A 16,612-nucleotide genomic window follows, 5' to 3' on the forward strand; every position below is an offset into this window, starting at 1 on the left:
AAACCGAGAACATTTTCCGGCCACTTATAAAATAATATTTCAGACATGCCGCGGGCGTGTGCAAGTTTGGTTGGGCTCAGAACGGACAACGGAGAGAACTCGGAGAACCCGGACAAATGCAAGTTTTAAAACATGATGATGCAATGCACATGATGACATGGCAAGATGCAACACGCAAGCAAATGACAAGGCAACAACAGCGAATAACTGGAGGACACCTGGCACATCAGTCTCGGGGCGTTACAGAGGGGGAAGAAGTGGAGAGGCTAGTGTCATGAAAAGTTTGAACCTCGTTTGAATTCATTTGAATTTTGGTTTGAATTTACATGACTCAATAAATACTATGCAATATCTAGCACTGTCATGAAAAGTTTGAACCTCATTTGAATTCATTTGAATTCTAGTTTGAATTTACATGCGATGAATGAGTGATGCTGGGTCATTCAAAAATAGCTAGGAGCATTTTGGAGTTCCAAATAATTTTGGTTTTATTTTCTTATATAGCTTTGGGAAACTTTGCACTAATATGAACACTTTCCTTTTACCATTGGAAGAAATAATATATTTGACTTTATTTTAAATATGAATTTGGGGTTGAAATATTTCTTAACTGTTTTTCTTAGGGCATAATGATGATGACTTGGCATCCTTAGTGCGGAGTTACTGTAGATTAATTATCCAGGTGTCACACACTTGTATCGCCATCCTTCGCCGAACTAGTGCACCTATACAATTTACCATTGTATTGGGTGTGTTGGGGACACAAGAGACTCTTTGTTATTTGGCTGCAGGGTTGTTTGAGAGAGACCATCTTCATCCTACGCCTCCCACGGATTGATAAACCTTATGTCATCCACTTGAGGGAAATTTGCTACTGCCCTACAAACCTCTGCACTTGGAGGCCCAACAATGTCTACAAGAAGAAGGTTCTGTAGTAGACATCATGTAAATAGGCTCAAGTGCAAGGTTGTAGCATCCAAGACAAGACCAAGCAGAAAAGATAGCTCTCTGAGAAATTAAAGGGTGGATCAAGAAGACCAAGGACAAACAAATGATCAAGATGTCACTAAGGAGAAACCTCCCATGCCGGGCAGGCGAGCCTGGCAAGGTCGAGGTCGCCTAGAAGACAAGTGTCAAGACTACCCTCACAAGTTTGCAGGGGACGCCGGGGGCAGATTACCCCGCCAAGGCTCCACTGCTCCACCTCACAGCAACAAAAGTCACATATCGATGCGGTGTCTTTCCCTTTGGTGCTTAAGTGGCTATCATTTGGCACGTGTTAGCCAATTCTAAGGAAGAACATCCCTAAATGACACCCATCTAGAAGATGTGTCACGTAGACAGGAGAGAAGGTGGCTGAATGGCACGGCAAGGCTTGCCGGTCTACACCCACGATGTGACACTAAGTGGTGCATTTAATGTGCCTTGTCCTATATGCAGAGTTAGGTATGATAGCACTGTTTGATATCTAATCAGTATGTAATGACTAATTTGCCATTGCGTTGACCGCTTGACCTATAAAAGGAGGGTGTAACACCCCGGTGTAATGATGCTACAGTAACCCCTGGGGTTCATTTAATTATTTTGCTAAACAAGTGCTTGATCATCTTTGTCTCCTCTCTCTTTCAATTTCCAGTTGAATTCAAATTCAAATTTTGTGTGGAATTCAAAATGCTCAAACATGAAAACTAAAATGTTCATCATGTGTAAAATATTCTCCTGGTAATATTGGTGGTGATCCAGCATTTTTGCAAAATGCCTAGGTGGCCTAAAATGGCTAAAACAGAAAAGCAAAAAAGAAAAGAAAAAGGGAAAGCAAAAGAAGGGGAAGGGGCCAGAGCCCTTGGCCTCCCCCTGGGCCTCGGCCCACCCCTCCACCTGGGTTAGCTGCCCAATAGGCCATGTGGCCCACTCCCCCTCCCCCTGTCGCTCTCCCTACCCCTGTTCAACCGACCGTGGGCGCGCGCTCGCACGTCGCCGCCGAACCAGCTTGCCGTCGACGACGAGGGATAAGACCCCCGACGCCTCGGGATCCCCTCTCCCCTCCCACTTGCCCTGCTGCCCCCACTCGGGCCAGTCCCTATCCCCTCTCCCCGCTCGCTCCGTCGCCTCGCCTCCTTCTCAGAGCCACCACCCGAACGCCTCTGCCGCCTAGCGCCGTCGTCCTTGCGGTCCCCGTCGCCTCTGAGCCGAGCCATCATACCGTAGAGCTCCGCCCTCGCCTTCTTCATCGACCGGTGGCCTCAGCTGGTGCTGGGAGGCCCTATCGCTGCCGGACGCCGCCACGCCCTTCGTCTTCGACCTTCGGACGCCCGAGCTCGCCGTCGTCGATTCGCTCTGGCGAGCTCTCCCCCGAGCCCGCTTTGCACATCTACAGGAGCGCTGTGAGCTCCTCTCCTTCTCCCCTCACTCCCTGCTCATCCCCGCGCTCGTAGCCGCTGACCACGTCATGGCCGTACTCGTCGCCGTAGACGAGCTCGCCGCCGTGGCCACCGTAGCCCGAGCTCGCGTCCGAGCTCGTAGACGAGCTCCTGGAGCTCGTGCAAGTCCAACGAGACCCCTAGCGCGCCTTCCCGTGCCATGCAGCGCCGTATCCGACGACGCCCGAAGTCCGGCGTCCGCTGCGGTTCTCGCTGCCGTCACCCCCATCCAGCTCCGGCCTCGTAACCACTCCGGTTGGACGCGACATCTTCTCCCCATTCGAACGCGCCCGCCCGTGGCCATTTGGCCGACGGATGGCGAATCCCGACGCACGGCCGCGCCCTCCGCCGCGTTTTTGGTCGCCGAAGTTGTCTCCGGTGCGGACGCCGACGTGGCGCAGTGGGCCCCGCCTTTGTGTCATTGCCAGTGGGGCGCAGGGACCCTAGTTGACTAGGTTGACCAGTCAACCCTGCTGACTGGGCAACCCCAGCCACTGACTAGTGGGGCCCTCCCCCTAATTAATCGGAATTAATTAAATTAGTTTAGTTAACCTAAATTAGACACTGACAGGTGGGCCCAGTAGTTTTACTAACTAATTTTAGATTAGTTTGCTACCCTGTTTAACCCACTGTCTATGACAGGTGGGTCCCCCATGTTAGTTTGACCAGTCAACCAAACTATTGGCTGCTGACGTCACTCATACGCCATGCTGACGTCATATTCCTTTTCTGTTAAATTAAGTAATTCCAGAAAATTGTTTAATCTTTAAAAATTCATAGAAAATAAACCGTAACTCCGATGAAAATGTTTTCTATATGAAAGTTGCTCAGAAAAATCCCTCGAATCCGAATACGCGGTCCGTTCATCTGTCACATGCCCTTAGCATGCTGAACATGGAACATTCCCCCCTCCGGTCCTCTGTCTGACATAGGTCCAGAACCGGGAAAACATTCCTGGTTGACATCTCCCTTCGCCAGTATCGTGTAGCACCACGTTAGAACACGTCTAGCTCTGCCTGTTGTCCTGTTATGCACTTGCTTGCTCTGTATTTACTGTTTCTTCCCCCTCTTCTCTCTGGTACACCCCGAGACCGATGATGCCGCTGTGATCGACTACATCACCGACGACCTCTTCTTCTTGTCTGAGCAACCAGGCAAGCAAACCTCCCTTGAGAATTCCGATATCGCCTATTTCTTTTCCTCTCATGCTTGCATTAGAACTGCTACTGCTTTCTGTATGATCCTACGCTGATGCATAGCCTGTTGCTGTTACCTGCTTTTATACCTTACCTACTTATCCTAAGCTGCTTAGTATAGGTTGGTTAGAGATCCATCAGTGACCCCCACCTTGTCCCAGTTGCCTCGCTTTATGTTCGATGACTCGATCAACGTGATCGACGTCTAGGTCACGACACCGCACATCACCCCCCTAGTTCTACGACTCTACAGAGTTACCATCGAGTGCAGAGGGTGGGACCTCTTACATCACTCCTGATGAGATCTCTGTAGTGTAGCTATATGCTTGAGGTCATCGAGGGTGATTTCCTCCTTAACCACTTTCGTTACCGCTCTGTCGTGCAACCCCTCAAGTGTGAACCTCAAGGATGGATCCTCTTACGTTCACCTTGATGATAACATCGAGTGGGATTCACCGGGGGTGATTCCTCGGGTTTTCCCCTTGGTGTTAGACACACAGTTACTATGGTTACTATGACTTTGCACTGAGCCATGTTACTAAAGATGGGTCGGCCCTGAGGGGCACCCGCATGAGCTTAATTGCGAGTGATGTGGAGACGGGTTGACCTGGAAGGTGCCCGCGAGATACTTACGAGGCGTGGTCGGGCATTCTTAGCCCTTGCCGCAAGTACTCGAGACGGGGCGACGGGGTCACATCGATCGTGAGTCTCTGCTCGTTACCGCGCGTTCCTAATGCACTACGATTTGGATATTTGATCCCAGGGGCCTCTGGCCTAATAGCACTAACCATCACATGGGCATAGTATGGGCGTTCTGCGTCGTATGCATCAGCCGAAGCTTATTAGATGTCAGCAACTGAGCGGCGCGCGCCGGGTTGGACTGCGTAAGCACCTACCTTCTTGAAGGAGGTAGCTAGGTCTGCTCACCGGCCGCCCACGCAACGTGCAGGAGTTCCCGGGGAGATGGCCCATGACCCCTGGGGGCATAGGTTTAGTCCGGCATGCTGGCCTCTCTGTTAAGCCTAAGTCGGGTTGCGGTGTATTGTTTGGCCGAGGCCGGGCATGACCTAGGAAAGTGTGTCCGGCCGGAGTTAATCGAGCGTGGTGGGTAAGTTGGTGCACCCCTGCAGGGAAGAAAACATCTATCGATAGCCTGTCCTATGGTAACGGACACTTGGAGTTGTATCTCGATCGATACAACTAGAACTGGATACTTGTGATGAGAATTGAATTGTGATGATCACTGGATAGTATGGCTCTGGGATTGCTTTCTCGTAGGGAGTCGAGAAAGGATCTCTGGCCGAGGTTGATAACACTTCTACTACTTTAATTTATGCTACTCTACTCCTTCCTGTTGCTGCAAGATGGTGGTTTCCAGAAGATGCTAGTCTTTGATAGGCTAGGCTTTCCCCTTCCCTTCTGGCATTCCGCAGTTTAGTCCACAGATACAACCCATTCCTTTGATACATATGCATATTTAGTTTAGATCTGATGTAAGTCTTGCGAGTACTTTGGATGAGTACTCACGGTTGCTTTGCTACTCCTTTTTCCCCATACCCGATTGTTGCGACCAGATGACGGATCCCAGGAGCCAGACGACACCATAGAAGACTACTGCTACCCCGAGGGTGCCTACTACTACGTGACGGCCGCTGACGACTTGGAGTAGTTAGGAGGCTACCAGGTAGGAGGCCTTGCCTTTTCGATCGCTGTTGCTTTTGTGCTAGCCTTCTTAAGGCAAACTTTTTTAGCTCATGTCTGTACTCAGATACTGTTGCTTCCGCTGACTCTGGTGTTTTCGAGCTTATGTATTCGAGCCCTCGAGGCCCCTGGCTTGTAATATAAAGCTTGTATTATTTTAATTTGTGTCTAGAGTTGTGTTGTGATATCTTCCCGTGAGTCCTTGATCTTGATCGTACACACTTGCGTGTATGATTGGTGTACGATTGAATCGAGGGCATCACAGAGGGCCATGGCAACCTTAGAAAGGATTCGGACCCTCGCACACTCATACGCGCGTGGATGCTCTCGTCCCATGAAGACCATGCCGGGCAAGAGCGTTGCGTCTCCACCATGGTTCTTTCATCAATCCACGGAAGCAGGAGTAGGGTTTTATGCCTCATGGCGGCCCGAACCTGGGTAAAAACTTCTCGTCTCATTACTGTCGTGCTGCTCTGCGCTCTCTGCTCTTTGTGCAATGTGCTCTTCCCCCTTGCCGAACCACAAAGGACTGATGGCTCCATAGGTGGTCATGTTATACCACAATAGGACAATCAACCAAGAGTCTAGTCACTAGGAAGTGAGTTACCCCGCAAAAAAAGAAGAAGGAAGCGAGGTGTTTCATCAAGCCAGCTCTTGGTCACATTCAAAGTGCAGCAAGCACGGTTCGCACAAAGATGCGCCGCAAAGTTTGCTGACCTATTTACATGCTGAATCTTTACATGATAATAAAGGATGGAAGCTTTCTTAGTTTTCCATACGTTACCTCTTTATATCCGTTGACTTTGCATGAATCATAGAGATTGATGGATGAGATTTATCTGCCTTTTTATTTTATATTTAAAAATAGTTTGAACAGAAAACTATTGCTCCTGTCAAAGATTGAACCCACAACCTCCATTTTTGATCCCTTGGGGGACAACCAGCAGGGCTTGCCCAAACGTTGGTTATAGTTCCGGGTTCTCTCGCTAATGAACAGTCCCGATCCCGGTTCAATTTTTTTTCTTTTCTTCACGATGATCGTCCGCCCATACGTGGGGTTTGGATCGCGTTATGGCCCAACAAACATGCCTGGCCCTCATCTCATGTTATGACCCAACAATGTTTATTTTTTCCTCAAAGGATAGGCGTTTCCTATACCAACATCAATTTCGGCTGGAGTTGAGCCAGAATGTGCTTTGCGGACCAATAAATCCAGCCCATCTATCCCAATTGAAGCAAAAAAAATACATGTAGGTGAGACGAGTCAAAACCATCAGCTAATGACCAGCACACAAAGGCTCTGCCAAATGAGCTAGCTTGGGTTATTCGTAGAATTCAAGATTGACTCTGATCTTAAAAGGTCCCACATCGCTCCCTTACAACCAATCTAGCCAATTTATATATGTCTTCAAATTTTTTGGGTGTCAGGAAGACGTCTCAAAGATCATGACAGGAAAATACGAAGGAAGGAGAGCCAATTAACCTTCGTGTGGTGAGCTATCCTAAACTGACGCGAGGTAACAAGAGAAAAGAAATATGGAAGGAAATAGATCTAAAACTGGAGAGAAGAGACCAAGGAATAAGGAAAGAATTAATACCCGGATCAAATGAAGGGTTCAATGGAGAGAAGAGACCAAGGAAGAAGGAAAGAATTAATACCGGGATTAGGAGATAAACAAGCTCCTCAAAAAGAAGGAAGGAATTAATGGATTCATGAGACATCTTGTGCAAAGAAGAAAATAATTAATACCCAGGATTAGGAATTAGTACAATGGATTCGTGAGGCGTGGTCATTATGAATTTAATGGAAAGATTTAATACCAGACGGAATGAATAACTGACAAGCCAGATTAAACATTTATAAATATCCTCCAAGACCACAACATCAATTTTGAGGCACATGAGCATAGCTGAAGATGACGTATTCGGTGAAATCAAATGACCGGACATCACTTTTCCCACGCACTCCGACGTCCTGGCTTGCCAGATCTCGTGCTTTGAGGTGTTCCTCATGCTAATCAAAAGCAGTTCACTTGTTTTGTTGTCCTCTCAGCTTTGGGGTGTTTGTCATGTACATTCTTTTCGTTGTAGTATCAACATGGAATGTGATACAACACCATGCATACACATCACAGCTCAAATAAGACACTGACTGAAGTTTTGCAAGTTGTTTTACTGTTGATTTGTAAAACACTTCAGTGTTTTACACAGTATAAGAGCTGAGAATGTTACTTTCGTTTTAGGATCTGTGAGATTAGTTTTAACATATTTCAAACAGGCACAACTTAAATCCCTCCAGTGACTCCATGGCTGCATTAGCAATAACTTCACAAAAAGATGGCAAATATATTTATTAACTCTTATCAATCTGAATCCTTGAAGCCAGGTCACTCCAACAATAGTAGGTGAAATAACATTTCGGTTAGAGAAAAGAGCATGAAACTTCTTATGTCTGGAAGCTTGAAACATCGAAATACGAGTTACAAAAGCTTTGCCATAAGCATGATAAGACCGGAACTTCAGAAGCCGTTAACAAAGGTCTGAACCATTCAAGTATGAATTGCAGATATGACTAAATATCCGATGTCTAGTCAACCTGGATGAACATATGACTTGGTCGTATTTATACCTCCTATTAGCTCCCATTGGCCACTTGGCAGCTGTTAACAACAGAAGAGAAAATATTACCGAGCGCTCCTATTTCTAACAGGATAGGAGCCAGAATTAAGCGATAATTGTGGCGAGTGTTCCATGCAATAAACTTCCATTATCACATGCGAGAACCCTTGAAGAGAACCAAATGTGTTGAAGATTGTTTTATCAAAAATTAAAATAAAATAAGAGTGTAGACGCTCCACCTTGCGGTTCCTAGTAGTACATACATGTATTGTAGTACTAGTAGTACTACGTAATACTAGTACTCGGAGTAGTAAACTTTGCGCTTGGCTGTTCGCCTCTTCGGGAAGTCAAACAATAATGGTACAAGTATCGCCTATGCTTCTGGAAATCTAACACCGAATTACCTGTTGCACGCCCAACGCCTGAGCGAGGAAGAGCTTGCATTAGTCAAATGTTTCTCCTTGTCTTGCGAGCCACCGCACGCAAGCTTCTCCCGTCCTACAAGCTTCTCCTCGTTCTGCAAGTTCACGGGATACAACAAAGTATCAGGAGGTTACCGGAATCCCCCGGCGAAGTAATGGGCCAACATGGGCCATAGGGGGAGAGAGAGGGGAGACCACAAGGGGTGGCGCGGCCCCCATGGGCAGTCTGAATTGGACAAGGGGAGGGGGCGCGGCACCCCTTTATTTCTCCCTCTCCCACTCCTTCCCCCTTTACCCCTCCGAAAGAAGGAAGGGAGTGACTTGGAATAGGAGTCCTAGTCGGTTTCCCCCCATGGCGCGCCCCCTTAGGCCAGCCTCCTCCCCTCCTCCTTTATATACGGGGGCAAGGGGCACCCCAAAGTACATCAAATTTTCTCTTAGCCATGTGCAGTGCCCCTCTCCACAGTTTACTCCTCCGGTCCTCTTGTCGTAGTGCTTAGGTGCCTTGCGCAGATCACATCACCATCACCATCACCATGCTGTCATGCTGACGAAACTCTCCCTCGATGCTTTGCTGGATCAAGAGTTCGAGGGACGTCATCGAGCTGAATGTGTGCAAAACTCAGAGGTGCCGTATGTTTGGTGCTTGATCGGTTGGATCGCGAAGACGTTCGACTACATCAACCGCGTTAAGATAACACTTCCTCTTTCGGTCTATGATGGTACGTGGACACTCTCTCCCCTCTCGTTGCTATGCATCTCCTAGATCGATCTTGCGTGTTCATAGGAATTTTTTTGAAATTGGATGCTACATTCCCCAACAGTGGCATCGGAGCCGTGGAGAAGTGCGTCTTCATGGGATACCCAAAAGAATCTTTTAGGTACACCTTCTATCACAGATCCGAAGGCAAGATATTTGTTTCTAAGAATGGATCCTTTCTAGAGAAGGAGTTTTTCTCGAAAGAAGCGAGTGGGAGGAAAGTTGAACTTGATGAGGTAGTTGTACCTTCTCTCGAATTGGAAAGTAGTTCATCGGAAAAATAAGTTCCAGTGATGCTTACCCCAATTAGTGAGGAAGCTAATGATAATGACCATGAAACTTCAGATCAAGTTACTACCGAACCTCATCGGTCAACAAGAGTACGTTCCACACCAGAGTGGTACGGTAATCCTGTTCTGGAAGTCATGTTAGTAGACCATGACAAACCTACAAACTATGATGAAGCGATGATGAGCCCAGATTTCGCGAAATGGCTTGAGGCCATGAAATCTAAGATGGGATCCATGTATGAGAACAAAGTATGGACTTTGGTTTGACTTTCTCGATGATCGGCAAGCCGTAGAGAATAAATGGATTTTCAAGAAGAAGACTGACGCCGATGGTAATGTTTCTATGTACAAAGCTCTACTTGTTGCGAATGGTTCTCAACAAGTTCAAGGAGTTGACTATGATGAGACCTTTCACCCGTAGCGACACTTAAGTCTGTCCGAATCATGTTAGCAATTGCCACCTTTTATGATTATGAAATTAGGCAAATGGACGTCAAAACTGTATTCCTTAATGGATTTCTTAAAGAAGAATTGTATATGATGCAACCAGAGGGTCTCGTCGATCCTAAAGGTGCTAACAAAGTGTGCATGCTCCAGCGATCCATTTATGGACTGGTGCAAGCCTCTCGCAGTTGGAATATATGCTTTGATAGTGTGATGAAAGCATATTGTTTTATACAGACTTTTGGAGAAGCCTGTATTTACAAGAAGGTGAGTGGGAGGTCTGTAGCATTTCTAATATTATATGTGGATGACATATTGTTGATTGGAAATGATATAAAATTTCTGGATAGCATAAAAGGATACTTGAATAAGAATTTTTTTAATGAAAGACCTCGGTGAAGCTGGTTATATATTAGGCATCAAGATCTATAGAGGTAGATTAAGACGCCTAATTGGACTTTCACAAAGCACATACCTTGATAAAGTTTTGGAGAAATTCAAAATGGACCAGTCAAATAAAGGTTTCTTGCCTGTGTTACAACGTGTGAAGTTGAGTCAGACTCAATGCCTGACCACTATAGAAGATAGAGATAAAATGAAAGTCATTCCCTACGCCTCAGCCATAGTTTCTATCCTGTATGCAATGTTGTGTACCATACCTGATGTGTGCCTTACTATAAGTTTAGAAGGGAGGTACCAAAGTAATCTAGGAGTGGATCATTGGACAGCGGTCAACAACATCCTGAAATACCTGAAAAGGACTAAGGATATGTTTCATGTTTATGGAGGTGACAAAGAGCTTGTCATAAATGGTTACGTCGATGTTATCTTTGACACTGATCCGGATGACTCTAAGTCACAAACCGGATACGTATTTATATTAAATGGTGGAGCTGTTAGTTAGTGCAGTTCCAAGTAGAGCGTCGTGGCGGGATCTACATGTGAAGCGGAGTACATAACTGCTTCGGAAGTAGCAAATGAAGGAGTCTAGATGAAGGAGTTCATATCTGATCTAAGTGTAAGACCTAGTGCACCGGGTCCAATGAAAACCTTTTGTGAAAATACTGGAGCAATTTCCTTAGGGAAAGAATCCAGATTTAACAAGAGAACCAAACACATCAAGAGACGATTCAACTCCATCCTTGATCAACTCAAGGAGGGAGACATAGAGATTTGAAAAATATATACGGATCCGAATGTTGCAGACCCATTGACTAAGCCTCTTCCACGAGAAAGACATGATAAACACCAAGACTACATGGGTGCTAGAATCATTACAATGTAACCTAGATTATTGACTCTAGTGCAAGTGGGAGACTGAAGGAAATGTGCCCTAGAGGCAATGATAACCGGAAACTTGAATTATTCATGCTAGAATTGTATTAAACGGAAACTTGATACATGTGTGATGATAAATGTATAAACTTGATACATTTATATTTCCTTGTATCATGATAAATGTTTATTATTCATGCTAGAATTGTATTAACCAGAAACTTGATACATGTGTGAATACATAGACAAAAGAAAGTGCCCCTAGTATGCCTCTACTTGACTAGCTTGTTAATCAAAGATGGTTAAGTTTCCTCACCATAGACATGTGTTGTCATTTGATGAACAGGATCACATCATTAGGAGAATGATGTTATGGACAAGAACGATCCGTTAGCGTAGCATAATGATCGTTAAGTTTTATTGCTATTGCTTTCTTCATGACTTATACATGTTCCTTTGACTATCAGATTATGCAACTCCCGAATATCGGAGGAACACCTTGTGTTCTATCAAATTTCACAACGTAACTGGGTGATTATAAAAATGCTCTACGGGTGTCTCTGAAGGTGTTTGTTGGGTTGACATAGATCACGCTTAGGATTTTTCATTCCGAGTATCGGAGAGGTATCTCTGGGCCTCTCGGTAATGCACATCACAATAAGACTTGCAAGAAATGTGACTAATGAGTTAGTTGTGGGATTATGCATTACGGAACGAGTAAAGAGACTTGCCAGTAACGAGATTGGACTAGGTATGAAGATACCGATGACCGAATCTCTGGCAAGTAACATACCGATGACAAAGGGAATGCCATATGTTGTCATTGCGGTTTGACCAATAAAGATCTTCGTAGAATATGTAGGAACCAATATAAGCATCCAGGTTCCGCTGTTGGTTATTGAACGAAGATCTGTCTTGGTCATGTCTACATAGTTCCCGAACCCGTAGGGTCCGCATGCTTAACGTTCGATGGTGTTTGTATTATGAGTTATGTGTTTTGGTGACCGAAAATTCTTCGGAATCCTGGATGAGGTCACGGACATGACGAGGAGTCTCAAAATGGTCGAGAGGTAAGGATTGATATATGGGAAGATAGTATTCGGACACCAGAATGGTTCCGGAGTGTTTCAGGTATTTTTCAGAGTACCGGGAGGTTATCGGAACCCCACGGGGAAGTAATGGGCCAACATGGGCCATAGGGGAGAGAGAGGGGAGCCACAAGGGGTTGCGCGCTCCCCCCATGGGCAGCCCGAATTGGACAAGGGGAGGGGGCGCGGGCCCCCTTTCCTTCCCCCTCTCCCACTCTTTCCCCCTTCCCCCCTTCGAAAGAAGGAAGAGGGGCGACTTGAACTAGGAGTCCTAGTCGGTTTCCCCCCCATGGCGCACCCCCTTAGGCCAGCGTCCTCCCCTCCTCCTTTATATACGGGGGCAGGGGGCACCCCAAAGCACATTAACTGTTCTCTTAGCCATGTGCGGTGCCCCCCTCCACAGTTTACTCATCCGGTCATATTTGTCGTAGTGCTTAGGCAAAGCCCTGCGCGGATCACATCACCATCACTGTCACCAGGCCATCGTGCTGACGAAACTCTCCCTCGACACTTTGCTGGATCAAGAGTTCAAGGGACGTCATCAAGCTAAACGTGTGCAGAACTCGGAGGTGCCGTATTTTCGGTGCTTGATCGGTTGGATCGCTAAGACGTTCGACTACATCAACCGCGTTAAGCTAACGCTTCCTCTTTCGGTCTACAAGGGTACGTGGACACTCTCTCCCCCTCTCGTTGCTATGCATCTCCTAGATAGATCTTGCATGTTGGTAGGAAATATTTTGAAATTGCATGCTACGTTCACCAAGAATAAATGCACTGTCTGACACTGTATATTTGTAAAAATACAGTCAGTGGGCTTCATAATACGCTCATTGTGGTAAATATATATATTTTCCGGTGTTTATACGGTCAGTAGCTCACCCTGCCTGAGTATGTGTGCGCATGCACGTGTAGGTTGAGCACTTGAGCGTGACCATGTGTGTTCCATTGTGTGCTCGAACATGCATGCATTAGGGCATCGCACGCGTTTTTGCATCCATGTGTATTGTGTCTGCTGCATGCATGCATGAGGTTGTAGTCCCTTACATTCACATGTTCATAAGTCAATGCTTTGTCAAAATGTTGCATGCAAGGTTTAATCATCCATTGTTCACGCATGCGTTCTCGATATTAATAAATTGGTAAAGATAATTTCTTGAGGAAAACGAGCCCATGAATTGAGTACAAAGGTACCAATAAGTCAGGATTGAGGGAGTACTAGTAGTAAACCAGAAGGAGGGAGTAGGTACTAGTAGTACGTAACAACATGCAGTAACAAAATTCCTCTATATGCGCATCTTGTCTATGTGTCATGCAAGAAAATAGAGATAAGTACAAGTGAGACTCAGGAATGTTTGTACACGTAGGTGGAGTGCGTGTAGGGGCCACTCAGGAGCAGTCAAATCACATAGTAAATTAGTCAGACGAAGCAACCATCATTTCACTCTTCAATGACACATACACAATATAAAATGGTTGATATGGAGAGAAAAGAAAACCGCTCCACTATATATACATTAGCAGGAGCCCAAGCTACAAGCCTGCTTGCTTGGGTTGCTCTCTTCACAAGCATAGAATAACGGTGGCCACACCACTGGTCACAGATCCGACTTCATCCCGTCGCTGGGGGAAGGGGACGATGTTCTGCATAGATGCGGTCGATAGTGACGAAGGACAAAACCCACTATTGGTGCATCCCGATCAGGGGTCCCTGCGGTATGGGCTGATGCTGCCACCCAACCGCCCTTCTAGCTACACCCCGACCTCCCAAGTATAATTCCTTTTGGAGCCGGCTTGCTCCACTGCCGCAGCTCCCTAGTAGCTCCATGTCCATGTGGATCTTTCTCTACTTCTACCGTCTTCTATTTGTGATGAGTTTATGTCTCATGAACTAGTACCACTACTATTATTCTAATCACATTTCTTCAATATCTTTGCCAACAGGGATGCTTAGCTCGATTTTAATGGAACTGCACAAAAGCATCGTATGATACGAGGGTGCCAGGCTTCTTTCCTTCGACAGGTTCTACCTAGCCAGGAAATTAAATCCTGTTTAGGGTTTAGGGTTTATGGTGTAGAGACCCCATCAGTAGTTTTTTTGTACACACTCTCACAACTTTTGTCGTTGTGAAGTAAATATTGGCTATGATATGTGAATTATTGAGATGCATCAGCATGCATGTTAGTTTTCCTTTGTATTTGATGGATGTTATAACGAGGCAACCTTGGAGTTAGGATACATACATGAAACAAAACCATAAAGCTTCGTACTCCCTCCGTTCCTTTTTTGTATGCGTATAAGGTTACCCATAGTGGGGAGTATCATATACTAGTATCATGCATAAATTACATAGGGGACTAATAAACCATGATGGAGGTAGTATGTGAGAGCGTATGGTGGGTTATGCCATAAAATGTACTACTACGCAAAGAAAAAAGGACCGGAGGTGTCGCACGATGTCCAAGGACTATGGTGATAGTGGGAGGTGGGCCATGTACTCACTGGGTTGCCATGTTTCACACTCCTCCAGTGTAAGAGTAGAGAAAGTTAGTTTTATCATAGAATAAATAAATCAATAAATAAGGGTTCATGCGCTCTACAACGCTCTACCGCCGCAGTAATAGTGACCAATGAGCCATCAAATCACATAGGCCCGGTATAGTTATTCGGCGGAAGAAGCAAACCATCACTCTATCTATCTCATGCAGCAGAATATTCTTTTGGAAACCAACGTTTCGTTTCGTTGGATCATGCCATCGAGCAAAACTAGCTTTTAAATCACGTCTGTCGCGTTCGTGATTCACCCTCCTCCACCCCACACGGTCACTCAACATGCCACTCATCGCAAACCGAGTATACTCTAACTTTCCCGCCTGCTTGTCAATGGATCCCGCGATGGAGTACTAGCACTACTAGAAGAGATCGATGAGGAGGGGAAGGACAACTAACTGTGGCACGAACTCCCAATAACTTTTTTACATGCATGTTATGGCTGGCCGTGGTGACATTTGAACACAGAGAAGCGGCGTGGGTAGTGCTCTCTTGGCCGGTGCGCCGCTTCAATGCCGACGCTAGTGAGAGGTCGCGTCCGCTCTGGCGGAGCATGAATGCGGCACTGACCGTTTCGGGCAGGAAGCTCGCGCGGGTGATGAATATGGTTTAGGTTTCCCGGGCGGTCAGGAGCGGGCGTGGCAGCGGTCTGGATGCCCGCAAACAATATGAAGTGATATAAATGGAGTACGATGTACAAGAAGAAATGTACACGCACTCACTCTGCCTCTGAGATACTCGTGAGTACACGATGGAGCACATTTGTACACAAAGAGGCAGCTTACCTACGTAATAATTTGACACATTAATTTGTTCACTTAATAATGGAGGGTCGAGGAGCACACGTGAGCGATACAAACATCGACCTGGAAGTGGGGGCGTGTTATTGGTCGAGTTTTCTTTCTTGGTACGTTAAAAGAAGATTTGTTCGCCAATTTTTGTTTCTTTTTTCCGGGAATGGGCGTATTCTATTTAAAACCACTGCTATGGAGAGATTTCTTTACTCCATTGTATATATAGCCTCTTGTTTGATAGGGTTTCTCGCGTCTCGCTCTCTCACCCTCTCCATAACTATACAAGATGACAGTGTCCACTCTATCTCTCTCCTCACAGGTGGTCAAAGATCCGGCTGGATCCCGTCCCCTGCGGGAGGTGAGGAGGACTAGTGTTGATGTTGTCGTAGTCTGCGATGGAGGAAGTTGATGCGCACCATCCTCTTTGAGCCGTTGCTGGCACGGATGAAGGTCCTCCGTGCCCATGTTCGCTGCCATCGTGTGGGTAGATCCCGCCCGCCCGCGTAATCCAGATCTCGCCCACCTGAGGTATAACTGCTTTTGGATTTCATGCTTCATTGTACTCTACATGCGTGTTTTCTTCTATACCACCACTCCCCAGCTCCCCATGTACAGTAGCTAGCATACATTTGAATTCAACTTAAGGTGGTTTAAAAAATTGAATTCAACATGAATTCCATTCAATTATTTGAATTCGAGATCATGGCATTTGTAAATCATACCTAAATTAAGGGGGCATCAATCATTGCTTTGCTTTTGTACATAGTTGCATATATAGTCGTGTACAAAATAGATTCAGATTTATATCCTCCATTCCAAAACAATCGTAGTTAAAGGATTTTCAAGAGTCAAAATTTCAAAATGAAGCGCATAAGTTAATGAGGTTTTCAAACATACAAGGTCAAATTTAACGTTGTCTATTTAGGTCAATTCTCAAAGTTCAAGAGTAATCTAAACGTGAATGCTTCTATTATAAAATTTCAAACAAAGCCCAAATAGAGCCTCTTACTCGCCTGAAACCACGCGAGACCAATGTTTGGTAGAATGAAATTACT

This window comes from Triticum urartu, chromosome 2 (assembly GCF_003073215.2).
Source record: "Triticum urartu cultivar G1812 chromosome 2, Tu2.1, whole genome shotgun sequence".
NCBI lineage: Eukaryota > Viridiplantae > Streptophyta > Magnoliopsida > Poales > Poaceae > Triticum > Triticum urartu.